We start from the raw sequence: 15,122 nt of genomic DNA on the forward strand, positions 1-15,122 counted from the left end.
GCTTTTGGCGCTAAGGGCAACGGTGGATTACCGGACTTAGAGGAGGGGGTTTTGAACGCTGGTGTGGAGTCGGAACTGCACGCTGGCGCCCTCTCACGAGCTGTTTAAGAGGTCTTTTTTTTTATGTCGGTTTGAGAGCCGTACTTGTAGCAGAAGGGATGAACGGTATTACTTTTCTCTTTCGTTCTTCTCTTTTTTTTTTTGTGATCGATATAAGTGTTTAGAGAGTGATTGACAAATCGAAATGACAGGAGTAGACGATGATATTGGCACGTGTGCTTATTTATTTTCACCATCACTACTACGTGACCATATTTAGGGTCACATAATCATCACTTAACACGAGTCTCCTGCGTGCTTGAAAAAAAGGTCGGCGACGTTGATTATTGTACCAGAGGTGGAGGTTACCGTACTGGAACTATGTGCTTAGCGACCTCTAGTGAGTTCTGGAGGCGAAAATATTGTCGCAAGAGAAAAATTAGGCCGCCTTAAACAGTGCAGTCGGTGTTTTCAGGTCCGCCTAGTTCGATTTCTTTTCGTTTTTTATATATTTTTCTTTTTTTTTTCAAATGTCAGAGAAAGACTTATTGCACCAGCTGCATGTATGCGCCTGGCAAGGAGCTCTTGTACAGACGTGCATCAGTTTCATGGCCAGGAATAAATAAATAAATTGCTCCCATCGAGCGGGGCGGGCGTGTTTACGTCAAGTACGGGTGCGACTCCTAGCCGACTACGCGGAATGTTTGGCTTTCTTTTGTCTAGTCCGTATCGACCTCGCCGCACCCACGTGGTGGGCGTGCGATCGTTTCGACGTTATTATACCGCCGTGGTTTCGCTTTGTATGCACGATGAGGGTATGCGGACGCAGGGACCCCGCTAGGTGACGTTGCGACCGTTGGCTGCGGATTGAATCGATGTTTTTTTTTATGCGAAGCATATTACTAGAGCTCAACCCAGCTCCTCAGGCGCGGCGGTGTCGCCTTCAATGCCACGTGACACCGTGACGTCACGACAGAGGAGAAACGGGGCTCCAACTCGCGCCGTCGCGGCGGTATATAAGCAGCTGCGCTTGCCTCTGCTAGACACTCACGAGGTGAGATGCCTCCTGGAGACAGAGCTGCTCGTTGGAATGAGAAGCGAAGGTTGCGGCGTGCTACAGAGACTGATTTTCTAGGTGGCTTTGGCTCAACTCTTGCAAGATGGGCTGGGTGGGAATCGAACCAGGGTCTCCGGAGCGTGAGACGGAGACGCTACCACTGAGCCACGAGTACGATGATTCAAAGCGGTACAAAAGCGCCTCTAGTGAATGCGGTGTTGCCTTAGAAACGAGCTGTTTCTAAGGCTCAGGCGCACATTTCGTTGCCGCGCCGAACGCTGCGTTGCTCGACGCTCACCGCGTCCAATGCGGGGCGCGTAGTCGCTGCGCCGTAGCCCATTGTCTTACACCCCTTGGCGGGTCGACGGGAACGCTGTCGCGTTCCACTCTTGAAGGCGAAGCAGAGTAACGCATGAGTTGTTTCTTCGTCTAGCCGAACCGAATATAGCCAAGCAACAGCAGTTCACCAGGCTAAACAGCGGTTCAACAACTAAAATAAAGGCTAGTATGCTTCGCATCCTGGGCTTAACCTTAGCTAAGCCACAGCCATTTTTTTTTATTGAGCGCAACGAAGTGCATCCAGGCAAAAATGAGAGGGAGAGAGACAACTCAAAAAAGCATTAGTTTACTATGCTGGACATACGATTCACTGTAATAATGCTCGATAAAAAGGTTGCCCAAGATTTTTTGGGCGACAGTTGGTGACTAGCGGGGTGCGGCAATTCAAATGGTCATTTCGCGATTTATATCGCGACGTGTTACGTCGCTCGAAGCAGCGGCTCCCTTAGTTGCGTTGCGGTATGCGACGACGTTTGCGACCGTTGGCTGCGGATTGAATCGATTTTTTTTTTATTATTGAGCGCAATGAAATGCATCCAGGCAACAGAAAGAGGCAGAGAGACAACTCCAAAAAGCAATAGTTTACTATGCTGGCCATACGATTCACTCTAATAATGCTCGATAAAAAGGTTGCATGCTCCAAAATGTTTTGGGTGGCAGTTGGCGACTAGCGTGTTGCGGCAATTCAAATGGTCATTTCACGATTTATATCGTGACGTGGTACGTCGCTTGAAGCAGCGGCTCCGATAAATAGATGCGCTTAGTTGCGGTGCGGTTTGCGACGTCCGGGAGATGGATAGAGAATCGCCTCGGCGCATTTTTTTTTATTTTTCTTTGAATTTTTTCTGACGATACCTAGTGCAGGGAGGGCGCTTGTGTAGCATGGCGGAGGCAATCTGAGTTCCCGATGAAACCTCGAGCAAAACAGTCTGGATAGCGCGGGACGTATTTGTGGGTAGGATAAAACGGTCGCTGCGTGGAGTTTGGGGCGGGTTTTATAAACTTCCGCCTTTAGCTTGCCGCAAAGTTTAGCCAGCGAGGAAGCGAATGGCGTGGCGCGAGCTTAACGTTTTGGCATTGCGTGAATCGTCCAGCGAAACACGCTATAGCAAAGAGAATGCGAGATCGCAGCCTCATAACTGTTTTTTTTTTCTTTCCTTTTATATTATTTATTGGAACGCATAGAAAAATGGGAGACGCGTATTCATGGTGGCACCATAGGAAACGAGAAATAGAAACCGTGGCCAACATCCGGGACAGCTGCTGAGTAGACAAACATACGTGCTTATCTATGCAGCACTTGAACACTTAAAATAAAAAGAGAAAGGCAGTGTTTATTTATTTTCTTTAGTCAATAATGTCGATGGTTCCCTAACGCATGCATGTGCCGTATTTTTTTCCTCAAAAACAAAACTTTGAAATGCTTCCTATTATTTTCTTGAATTCTAGCGCGAAGTGACACAGACAGACTAGAAGCAGACAGAATGAGCGCTAAAGGTTGAAGGGTTCACATTGAAAGGAGCCCTGTGCACAAGAAATGTAATGCAAAAGGATAGAAAGTTGGGCTAGTTGGTACGGTTCTACCATCTCTCAGCCTCGTCTCTGTCCGTGTCACTTCGCGGTACAATTCGAGATCGCGTTACCGTACCAGCTCGGCCAACTTTCTATCCCCCTTGCATTGTCTTCCCATTAGTTCTCGGTTTTAATTTAGAGAAGCGCTACCCGACGAATGGTGCGACGATGATGAGCGACCCCTCGGAGCGGTGAGGGGCTCCACGACGCCTCGCACGACCGTGTTTCGATGCGAAAGTTGTTCGAAGGAACGACCAGGAACGGCGGTGTACACACTCGTGAGGATCGCTGCCGTGAGGATCTACAGCGTTGTCTACGCTTCACCGTGTGCCGCCTATCGGGTCCAATTAGCGATTCGCACTGCTCCATCGGCGGAGCGTCTCTCTCTCTCTCTCTCTCTCTCTCTCCTTTTCTCTTTCCCTCTCTCTTTCTCTTTCTCTCTTTTTTTTCTCTCTCTCTCTATATATATATACACTCGCTTCGCACCATAGACGAGGCAACCTAAAGTTTGCCCGCGCGACACCAGCGCCGAATGCTCCCCTAGCGGACCGATGGAAGTTTGGAGGGTCGTCGCTGCGCTAGCGCTCGCCTGTGTACTGTACGGCGGGAGCGCTCGTGCGCGTGGATTTTGCGACGCCGAGTGCGACCTCATCAGCCAGGAAAGGTGGCACGCAATACTGATGTGTTGTTGATTGCTACATCAGCCTCGAAAACACGAAAGGTCCTACGCCGCCCGTGAAGTTCTACAGATTTCCTGGGAAGTGGTACGAGAAGGACAGACGACAAGCATAGATAACTGCAGTGCGCCGAGTCAAGTAAGTCTCATACTTTCGCATTCGCGTGTAATATCTTGAAAGCGGAATAGTCATATGCCTGTTTTTAGTGCACGGCCGTTTGTTTAGTCGTGTCGCGTTGTTGAATTGTGGTGGCATCCGCCGTTTGTTAGCGGTAAATGCAGGCGTGTTGCGCCGCTAAGCTCTACGACGCGTGCTCGATTCCCAGCCACGGCGGCCGCATTTCGATAGGGGCAAAATGCAAGAACACCCTTGTTACCGTGTGCTTTGATTTTTGTGCACGTTAAAGAACCCCCAGAGCTTAAAATTATTCCTGAGACTCCCCATTACAGCGGGCTTCATATTGATTTCGTGGTTTTGGCACCTACTTGGAACCTCCGAATTTATTTGATTGCACTGTGCCTTCCCTCGCGATTGGCATGGACGAGCTCAAGAGAATTATTTCCTTTTTCCAAACGCTGCAACTTGAATTACTAGTTGTGCAGGTAACGAAAGGGGCCGCGCGCTACTTGTGTGTGGTATCAGACCGTATTTAATGCAAGCCGCGGTCGTCGCGTGCGTCGGGAAGCGGCAGATCGGAAAGCAGCCGCTCGAGACGTGCGCGTTATGCTTGTTGTTTTCCCATGCTTTCTAAGTATCTAAGTGTGCAAGTATCGTAACTTGTAGTGTTAGCACTCTTGTAGAATAACATATGCACACAATCACATGAACGTTACCTTTGCAAACATATTATTGGGAGTAATTTAATCCCCACAACAAATAGGCACACATACTGTTTCATTCATATGCGATGCAGATGGAAGCGGCGCCAAACAGACCAATGGCAATCACAACAGTCTTCTCAGCAGTCAGCACCACCGGGACATGTGCTTTCCTACTGCAGCGACGCAGCTCTTGAGCAGCGGCAAGACACGTGTGAAACAGACTCCAGAACAAGCCTTTGTGAAGTGACGGAACCGTCAAGAAGCAGCCCAATGGATCTGCAGTCATCGAGTAGTATGACAACAGAAGTTCCTGCTGCCAGTGTGACTTATGTTGTAATTGAAATAAATGTGGCTAAATTTCTGAACATAGTGCGTACCTCTAACTCGACGTCGTCTACGATCTTGTCGGACACCTGTGACACGCACTTGGCTTTCACTATCACATCACCGTCCACAATTGGTTCAACGCCGTACACGTTCGGAAGCAGACGCTCCCCTATCGTGAGGTTGCCGCCACGAAAAAAAGCTGTCGGCGTCGGCAGCCTTCTTGAAACCGCACGGCAATCTTTGCATGGCTGTTGCGCAAGCAGGCGATCTGCCGCCGTCGAAAACGGAGCGCCGTGAGCACGAGCAGCGAAGAAAAGCGCGGACAACACAATGTAAACAAAGCGGAGACTGCGCCACGGCGCGACCGCCCGGCTTGACGCTTCCACATTGGGGGCGCTGTCAAGAGGCGCAGTAGCGCCGCCTGGCCATGGTTTTCTTGTCTATTGCGCGCGAGAGGTCGCAACTTTCGCCCTTCGCGGCTGCGTCTTTTCTCGTTCCCTGCGCGTGTCGAGAAAAAAAAAAAGCAGTGTGTTGCGTGTGTGTATGTGTGTGTGCGCTCACTTTAACAGTGTTCGCGTGAGACTACGTTCCCTCGATAAAAAAAAAAATCTGGTCGCAGGAAATGGCATCGTGGATCGAGTGCGTATTAATTACCCTGCGAACCATCCGACGCGTGCATATTTTTTTTTCTTGCTTTATTCGCCTCGGGAAGTCCATCCGGTGATAAGAGAAACAAAAGAGGGATTATTAAGAGGATTATTTTTCGCTTTGCGTCAGCGTTCCGCAGTATCGCTTCTGTCCTTAACTTTTTTTTTTCTTTTTTGGTCGTGCGCATACGTGAGCCGCTATGTTCTCTTTGACACAGCGGCCTCAGCACTCGGGTGGCAGGGGTTTCATTTCATTTCATTTTATTTGTGCCCATTTACAAGCAAATGGAGGGGGCCAAGGTAAAAGCTGCTTATTGGCAGCTTGAGTGGTCCCTGGCCCCCTTTACAATATTGGCAGAACGGTGGCAGAGAACACTTTCAGAAATGAAAAAAAAAATAAGCAACAGTGGGTTACATCAAAATAAATTACATTTCTTTCATTGAATGCATATGGTTTTACGGAATCATGGCGATTTAAATGGTAGTTTTCACCAGGACAGATGAGCTCCGATGGTGTCAAGGAATGGATGTCAATGCCGGCTTCTAGGTAAGAATTTATTAGCCGTGGCAAGGTATTTGCGACCATTTGATGGCCGCAAATTGACCATTTGATGGCCATTTGATGGTTTCGGGTTCAAGCCCCCTCCCGCATCTGCTAACGCTATGAGTGCGTGCAAGAAAGACGCTTCGAACACTAGCGGCAGCTTTGTAGGCAGGAGCGCTCTGTCGTCATCCGCGCACGTGTGCAGAGAGAGAAGTTGCGAAACATGCACGGCGCGCGCGCGCCCCCTCTGCACGGTTTCGCTTCGCCGCGCGAAAGAACTATTTCGAAATCAACGCGCCTTTTGCCGCTGTTCCTCCTCCGCAACCATAGAGTTTCTCACTATAACACCTAGGGGGAAATCTGGCGCCACCGTCTATGGGAGTTCCCCAAGGGGCGCCGTGCCGTCATGGGAATGACGGTGTATGTGTCTGCGAGGCTTGTGTTGGCTGGTGTTGCGAGGGGCTTCGTCTAAAACGTGGATATTGCTACACAAATAACGCGTTCTTAAAAGCAAAGTCTTCATAGAATGTTTCTGTTGGCGCATATTACATCTTTACTCAGCTGCAATGCATGACCAAGCGAAGAAAAGCAAGAACAGACGACACAAACTGTTTCAAGAGAGAGAGGAGAGAGAGAGAGAAAATTATTATTTTATTTATTTTATTTAGAACATACTGCAGGCCTACAGTAGGCCCAAGCAGGAGAAATGAAAGGTAGGGAGGTTAACCAGGACTAAGCTCGGTTGGCTAGCCTACACTGGGGAAAGGGAAAGGGGGACGGAAACTGTTTCAAAGTGAGCGCGAATTTTATCGTCTGTCCTCCAACTTTAGCGGCCCGCTGATACTTTTTACGTATCACATAATTGTACATGCAATAACAAGTTCTCATGGTTAAACAAAACATATTTTTGTGTAATAATAAAGCTAAAACAGCTTTTTACGTGCAGTTTTAGTAGAAAACGAGTCATTGTGACAGACGGAACGGTGCTTGCCTGTTTCCCCGAGAACGATGTCAATCCGAAGTCACAATATACCGGCATTCCCTTGCATACCACAGCGCAGCAGCGCCAGATTTCCCTCTAGGTAATATAGTGAGAAACTCTGGTTACTACCTTCTAGAGAGCAGCCTACGTCGGCTGCAACGGCAAGCAGATGTGGGTCCTTCTCGTCGTCTGCTATCGGATAAGGTCACTGGCCGATTTCGCAGAAGAAGAAGAAGCAGAAGACGAAGAAGAAGACGTAGTCGGCTCGAAGCACTGCATCGAGCACTTAGTAGAAAGAAGAAAATTGTTCATTTTATGTAAATGGGTGCTCTACAAGAGTTGCAGTTTTGCAGAAACGCGGTACTGTTTACTGTTTCCTATGGCGTACTTCTGCGCCGTTCAGCGGTGGTATTGTTTTTCTCCCTGAATCGCTGGAAAAACGTCAACTACCCCCCTCCCTCCCCCCTTTTTTTGTATTATTCCTACCTTTCCGCTTCTGTGTTTTTGGATACTTACACACCTCCCTCACAGTGCAACCATTGCTGAAAAAGGAGGGGGGAAAATATTACCAAATACATAAACGAGAAGGCGAACTATCCAGATGCACTTGATCGATTGTGGTTGTCTCTCGTTCTCGTGCGAGGCAAACACACAGTCGCGGTCGCTAGCGCCGCTTAGCGTTCTTTTTCTTTTGTCTCGCCGCGTCGTATTGTAGTCCATCCTGGTTGCATCGTTGTTACCTTGTTTCTAAATCGTCGGTTTCCTCCGGTGTCTTTACCTTGCCTTTTTTTTTTGCCTTCGTCTTCTTTCCCAGTATTGCATAACAATGGAGGGACGTTGCGTACTCGACGTTATACAGGTAGCTCTGCTGGTTTCCACATTTCCCGTTCAAAAAAAAAGTAAAAAAAAAGAAACAGCAATGAAACACTAAAGAAAGAATACAAGAAAAAACTGGAAATGATTGTCGTGTGTCGTTTCAACATAACGGCATCGCCACTCCTTACCGGGAACTTCTTGTTGCTGCTTCAAGATGGCCGCTTTATTTTGATATACATATTTTTTTCTTTTTTCCGGGAATTACGTCCGCGGCGCTAGCTACGTATACGAAACTTGGGCGTCTGTTGCATTTGAGGGGGAACAGTATACGGAACACGCTGTATGGCACGTGGTTTCGAAAAAAAAAAAAATCAACAGGTTGCTCACGAAGACGGTTATACGTGTAGCTGTAAGGCCGCCTATACGCGTGCTTTCGGGCGGCCTCGCGGAACGAATAATAAAGGAAATAAATAAAGTGAGCGCATCAACCTGTAGCTGTTTCGCGCGCGTTACATTGTGTTAGGGCTCGGAGGCTGTTGTGCGGAAGAAAAAACAGACAGGCGATACAGCTTTCAGCGAGGACTAGCAGATGATAGTTCGGATCACTGTCAGCTTCGTGTCCATCGTATGCCTTGGCCAGGCGTTGTCGTTTTCCAGAAAAAAAACGAAGAGTTGACTATTTTGTATGTGGCCGATGTGGAGGATGCTTCGCGAGAGTTGGAAGGAGCACTTGAAAGAGGTTTGTGTGCTGCTTCCGCGAGGGTAAGTGTCAGGCGATGACTGCTAAGAGTGCAATATGCTCGTGCTGCATTTTTTTGTTTGTTTTTAGAAATAGGCATAGTAAAGGCAAGAACAGCAGACTGGCAACGTTAACACTTTTCTGTCGTTGCTTCCAACAGTGGTATTCGCAAAGTGGGTGTGGAGAAGTTGGCCAGCTCTATTGGTCATGCCGACCGAGGCAATTCGCACGCGTAGAGCAGGTCGAAAAAAAAAATAGCGCACACGAAACGCGACGGCAGCGCCGCCGCAGCTCGGCCCGATACGCTACGCGACGCCGTACGACGCACTATGTAGCTCGGCAAGACACACCATGTAGCTGGAACTATATGGTAAGACGTTGGTACACTTAACAAGCTGCGTCCACATTTCGCTTCTGCGCGGGCTTGATGGATGCTGTGTTTGTGTGTGTGTCGGCAGGGCCTTCTAACAATTTACTCTTCTTGTGCGCTTAGCTCGAACATGAAATAAAGATGTTGAATACATAGCACTGAAAAGTTGCGTGACAAATCGAAACGGCGCTGTAGATGGTTTTTCAGTGACGTCATCATGGTCGCCACCTTACTGTACTAGCACGTCGAGAAGTCGCGCAAACGAGAAAAGTAGCAGCACGACAACACAACAGACGCGTTATTTTAGCGCCGAGTTACAGTTTGGTTGCAGTGATAAATCTAGTGAAAAGCAGTCGCCGTCAACAGCAATGCACAGGGAGCTGGAATGGCGCACTGACGTCATTGCGTCCGCCATGTTTGGGTACTATAGCATGGTCGGAAGCTGCTTCTGTCACGTCACGTGGGATCTATCTATACATTCATACACAATTAATGATTACAAAAACGGCGCCGAATAAAACAACACACGAAGAAGGGAAAACACGAGACAGCACGTAGGCTTAACCAACTAGCCCACCAACACATGCTCAGTTAATTCATACACAGTTGTAGCGACCTAGTGATTTTAGACATTTGTCGTGCGACGACAGCGTAAGCTTCGATAGGCCGCATGATCGGCAGCGTTTTATCCATGACCGAGGCATCCAGGCGTTATGCGTTTATCCTCCTAAGACATAGGAAGACATACATTAGGCGAAGCATACATTATATTACGCATCGCCTTCAGTCTTTTTTTTTTTTTCAATGTCAACTCGGAAGCGATTACTCGAAATATTCCTCCTAGATAGAAGTCCTGTGCGCGCGGAATTGTACGAACGTGGCGTACTCGTATTCTTGTCATCCGCTTTCGAGATAATTGACAATAAATTGTCTTAGACCCCTCTGTGTCGTTATAGACGGCGGACAAGGTAGCCTCGGAGTGTGTTTGAGTTCCTCGAGATTGCGCGAAAATCCAGGGCGCAGCAAAAACATAGCGATGTACTGTACACCTAGTTCCATCCGCATCTCTGCGTTTAAGCAATGAAATCAAGTTCTCTGCCATAGCGAAAGTGAGGGGATTGTTTCTTCCTTCACGTACACGGAGATGCAGCATTTGACACCTAGCCGTGGTATTTCAGAAAAAATAATAAAAAAAATAACCGTCTCACTTGTTTGTTACATACCAGTAGAGAATAAAAACAAGCTTGAAAAGCGATAATGTCCCATGGCTGTATTCAGGTGTCAGAAGGATATATGGCATTCCTTCTGGCAAATTGATTGTTTGATGACACTATTCTTTCTCTCTCTCTCTCATCTCTAAGCGATACGCAGTGCCCTTTCGTGGTTAGCGAATGCACCTTGTGGCAGTCGTCACGGGCATGTTTTTCTTTAGTTTGTGTTTAGGCATTGGACACCCGCCAGATGGCGTTGTGGCTGTTTCAAAACATACGCGCGCTTGTTCGTGGTTCGCTTGAAGTTTACGAGCGAAGCCTGGCCCGATTCGCGGCATCGTTCCAACGCATACATACATACGCATACATTGCTATATCCGGGGTTTCGTTTTATGCGGAACATGCTCTTTTAACAGAAGCATGTCGTACCGAGGGCTTCTACCATTTTTGTTTTGTTTTGTTTTGCAGATACGCTACGGAGCTAGGCGGACACATTAGCAGCTAGAAACACTTTCGACGGTAATTTTTGATATTGCCTAAAATGTTCTGTAGAAATGTTTGTTTATGAACTTTTGGCCGCATGGAATTGCGAAATTCAAGCCGACGAGTAAAGTCTTTTCTGCATAGCAGGAATCGTAAGATCAGCGCAACTTTCGACCTCAAAATATGCTGCGAAATGTATTGGCGTTCCAATTACCAGTTTCCCGAATGCTGCCACTAGCAGTTCTGGACGATCTTAAGTGGAAAGCCCTGGCGTTTTTTAACAGATTTCGGTGACGGCTATCTAGAAACTGGTGCTAGTCTTACGATTTCTTCTAAGGAGATGCTACTTCGCGACCCCGCGGTTACTATTTCGCAATTGTAAAGAGTGCGCCCAAGCGAATAATAATAAAAAAAAATTGTTAACATAGTTTAGTTGATTAGCAAAATTACTGTTGACAATTTTCGCTCTGCTAACGTCCGCCTAGCCGCGTAGCCGATTAGTTCATACCGAATAGGTGGGCGGAGTGGGAGGTGGAGCGGTCAGCGCACGAAGACAGAACACAAAGAAGGAACGCTGCACACGCATTTTTTTTTTTTCATTTTGAAAAGCTATCTTAAGCTGGAACGGATACAACAAGCTCAAATATAGACTTTGCCGAACTTCACCGCCTATCGGCAAAAGCGGCGGGGTCTAGATATCGCAGTTGTCCTTGTTTGCAGTGTCCCGCGTAAAAAAGAAAAAAGGAACACCTTGTGTATAACACATTCCGTAGAGGCAGACCACCGCGAAAGAGAGCGAGCGAAAATCGACGCCTGGCTTTGGAGACCGACGCCGCGACAACCGTGGCCAGCGAAGGAAGCATACGGTGTGGTTGCTGCGAACGCTGGCAGCTCCTGCGCCAGTGCGTCGACGGTGTTGTCGGTGGGGGTTCTCTCTCCCTCCTACGCGAGATCCTCCTGACACAGGTTTCGGAGGGAAGTTGGCGGGGGGGGGGGGAGGAATTAGTAGCACCATAGTGAATAGTAGCACACGCCCCACTCACGCCTTCTTTCTTCTCCCTTCGGAGGGTCCTGCGGAGGTCCGAGTTATCCGAGTCGGAGCAGCGTCTCCGCAGGACCGGGGCAGCAGGAGTAATAAGAGGGGGAGGCGAACGGAGGTCCCCTTGCAGTGACGCGGGCTTGTTGGAAGAGATAGAGGGACTATAAAGAGAGGGAGAAAGAGACAGGGTTGGGAGACGTGTGGGGAGGGGGGGAGGGGGTGTGCACGCGAAGATGCTGTTGATACCGCGCCTTGCTGCCGTTGCTGTCGTAGGCTTTGGCGACTGTGGCTGGTCTTCGCAGGGATGGCGGTGCGTCTGGTGCAGAGATCGGCGCCACCCCGCCCCCCTCCCTGCTAATGATTACGCGGAGTGTTCTGGCTATCCTCTTCCGAGCTGAGCGGTAGGAAGAAGGGGGGAGGGGTTTAGGACAGCTTAGGTATAAAATATATGGCCTCACGTTGCGTGTGTGTATGGGTGCGTATGCGCTGCCGCTTGGTGACTGGAGGCTGCTTTTCCTGCTTTCGCGTATTTTTTTTTTCTTTGTGCGTCGTTGCCCGTGTCTTTGTTGTTTTTTTTTTCTTTCGTCATACTTGAGGCAAAGAGTTCGGTGGACCTGTTGCGACTCCCCCGAGCCTTCTCCTCTTGACGGCACTGGAGGGGTAGGAGATACAATGTAGCCGAAGGTATTTGGAGCGATGCCAGCAGCCCTGTTATCATAACGTCGGACGGCGACAGCTGTGATTTAGGGGACCGAACCCGCGACGGCTTTAGACGCTGTAGGCAGCTCAGATGCGTTCTTATCCTTCCGTTTTGCTCTCCGTAGATACTTTGCATATCGAATTTATACGACCTGGCAGGTGTGCTTTCATATTTATTTTATTTTGAAACGGAAGTTAATGATCCAGCCTCAGAGCAGACCGTTCCTTAATGACGCCGTGCCCCTAATTAAAGGGGCCGCGAGTCGTTGCAGGGGGATCTCCTTCCTGTCACTACTGCTTGCTTAATGTATAGCGCCGGTGATTTGCGATCACGTGCTCAGCGGAGCCGTTCAGGTGTGCTGTGCAGCCTGTTGTTACGGTCTCGTGGAATGCGTCACGTGACAACCTGCTTATTAGCCGTCCCTTAATTTGGGTCGCGTTCTCTGGGACGCCTCCAGCACGTTTACGCTCACTGGCGTCAGACCGCGGTGAGGAAAAAAAAATTAACCGCGAATTAAGCAATTTGAAGATTTGCGGTTTCCGAAGGGGCCCGTCTGCGGCTCCATTTATAAGTGGCCCGTCATCGTCAAGATGAATGTTAACGCGTTTTCGTTTTCTTTTTACTCGGGTAATCTTTTTCTTTTTTTTTTCAACTGTAGCACTCGCTTTACTTAGTAGCTGTACTTCGCCTCACTAATTCCGTGCAGTGAAGCGATAGCTGATGTGGTGTTTAGTACAAACCCAGGGTTTCTCGGGTGCATTCAATGCATGTACAACACCATTGCACAGCAGGAAGGCAAAAAAAAAAAGGCGGAAAAAGAACACAACACTGATTACATTCCATAGTGCCCCCCCCCCCCCCCCTAAACCTTCGCCCTGCAGCACAGATTTGGTGTGGTGGTGGTCGCCACTTATCTATCTATCTATCTATCTATCTATCTATCTATCTATCTATCTATCTATCTATCTATCTATCTATCTATCTATCTATCTTTCTTTTTCTCTCTGTCTATCCATCCATCTCTCTCTCTCTTTCTTTCTTTCTCTGTCTATCCATCCATCCATCTCTCTCTCTCTTTCTCTCTATCTATCCATCTCTCTCTCTCTCTCTCTCTCTCTCTCTCTTTAGTCGGTCACCGGATAGTGGGAAGGGTTTGTCTCGAAACGGGAGAGGGTTAACAGAATGCGCAATGCGGCGAACCAAAGCGTCGTGTAGAAAAGGAATCTGAGCGGGCTGGGTGGGTCGAGCTCACTCGTAGTATAATCTGCCCTCATCGAACTCTCTTCCCGCCCAAGCTTTGCCGGGCGGGGGGGGGGGGGAGGGAGGGATGTCGTGTAGAGTTATGGGGCGAGGGAGGGTTGACTCGGCAGAACTTGGAAGGAAGCGGATGCACGGAGGGTGTCGGAGGCATACTAGAAAGGCGACGCGTTCCCGGTCGCCATGTGTCACGTGTCCACGAATTCTGGACACAGCGCCCCCCTTCGGCCGTCTGTGGAACTTCGCCGCAGTGCACCAAGCGCATATCAGTGGGCAGCATTAAAAAAAAAAAATGCTTCAGAATTTCAACGCCTTTGAGTTGGCAACGTCGAGAGGGTACTCCCTGCTTAATAACATGCGCATTTGCGGTACTTCCCTGCTGCGACTTCCTGCTGCGATATATAACAGCGTCTTGTACAAAAGCACTGCAATAACCCAGAAGGGACCACAACACTGTTATAACGCAGCAGGGAAGTAACGACTAAGTGCCATAAATGCGAATGTCGCCTGCCGAAAGTTGTACAAATTCCGTCGATCTATTGAAATATTACAAAATGAAAGTTTTTTTTTCTTCTTCTTCTGTTATTCACATTTGACTTAGACCACTTAGCTCATGTGGGACGCTTTCCGCCTCCCACATTTCTTGTTTTCTACTATCCTATATTTTCGTCCTCGAAAAGTATTAGGTGAATCAACAGCAGCCGCAGTCGCTGCTGACAAACAAGGAACGTTTACGCCGACTACCGTCGAAACTGGGCACTTTTGTTTTTTTTTGCGGCTCGATCCGTAGAGACCGAATCACTCGCCAGGGCACGTGGCAGCTCCCACAAAACTGCGCTTTCCTTTTTATTATTGTTATTTTATTATTGAGTTGATCTTGTAGCCCCCGTACTGCCGCCTTCTCAGAACACGCACAACCTTGCTTCCTGTCCGTATCATCATGCCTGCCTGCCTGCATGGCGACAGGCTTAGTTCCCGGACGGCTCTGGATTTGCTCCGGTTGGATCTCTCTCTCTCTCTCTCTCTCTCTCTCTCTCTCTCCAGCCTGGTTTGGTTCCTCCGCATTTCGCGTATATAAAGCACACCGGTCATCCTCTTGCGTTCTGACCAGATTACAATCTCTCGTGGCCATCTAGTCGTTCCTTTTGCGTTCGCGTGCGTCGGAACACGTAGTCACCGCGTCTGGCGCCTCCCCCCCCCCCCTTACTCCCCTTTAGGTCTCGTCTTCCCAGAAGCACGAATCTGTGTGTTTGTTTCGTAAAGAAAAATAAAGCAACGCCCCTACGTATACCGCGCATACTCGTGTGGTGCCCGCATGTTATATCGGCGATAGCCTTTACGCGTGTCCTTAGTGCTTACGTACAGTCGAACCCCTCTACAGCGAAATGACTTGTATAACGAATGATTTCGGAGCCCTCCCCCCCAGCGAAGCACGTCATTTTAAACGCGTTCGACTGTAAATGTAATTTGCAATTTAAGATGCACCAGAAATAGGCCGAGCC

General features: G+C 48.6%; 1 protein-coding gene and 1 long non-coding RNA gene across 2 annotated transcripts in view; both read left to right on the top strand.

The window, feature by feature from the left end:
- The window catches only part of LOC139047004 (homeobox-containing protein 1-like), a 203,680-nt gene that overhangs the window by 17,592 nt on the left and 170,966 nt on the right, over nt 1-15,122 (top strand). The gene's annotated exons all lie outside the window — the stretch shown is intronic.
- On the top strand, nt 3,721-4,870 carry LOC139046845 (uncharacterized). Its single transcript, XR_011506943.1, has 2 exons — nt 3,721-3,822; nt 4,598-4,870. It is a non-coding gene; the product is annotated as an uncharacterized lncRNA (long non-coding RNA).

This window comes from Dermacentor albipictus, chromosome 6 (genome assembly GCF_038994185.2).
Source record: "Dermacentor albipictus isolate Rhodes 1998 colony chromosome 6, USDA_Dalb.pri_finalv2, whole genome shotgun sequence".
NCBI classification, from domain to species: Eukaryota; Metazoa; Arthropoda; class Arachnida; order Ixodida; family Ixodidae; genus Dermacentor; species Dermacentor albipictus.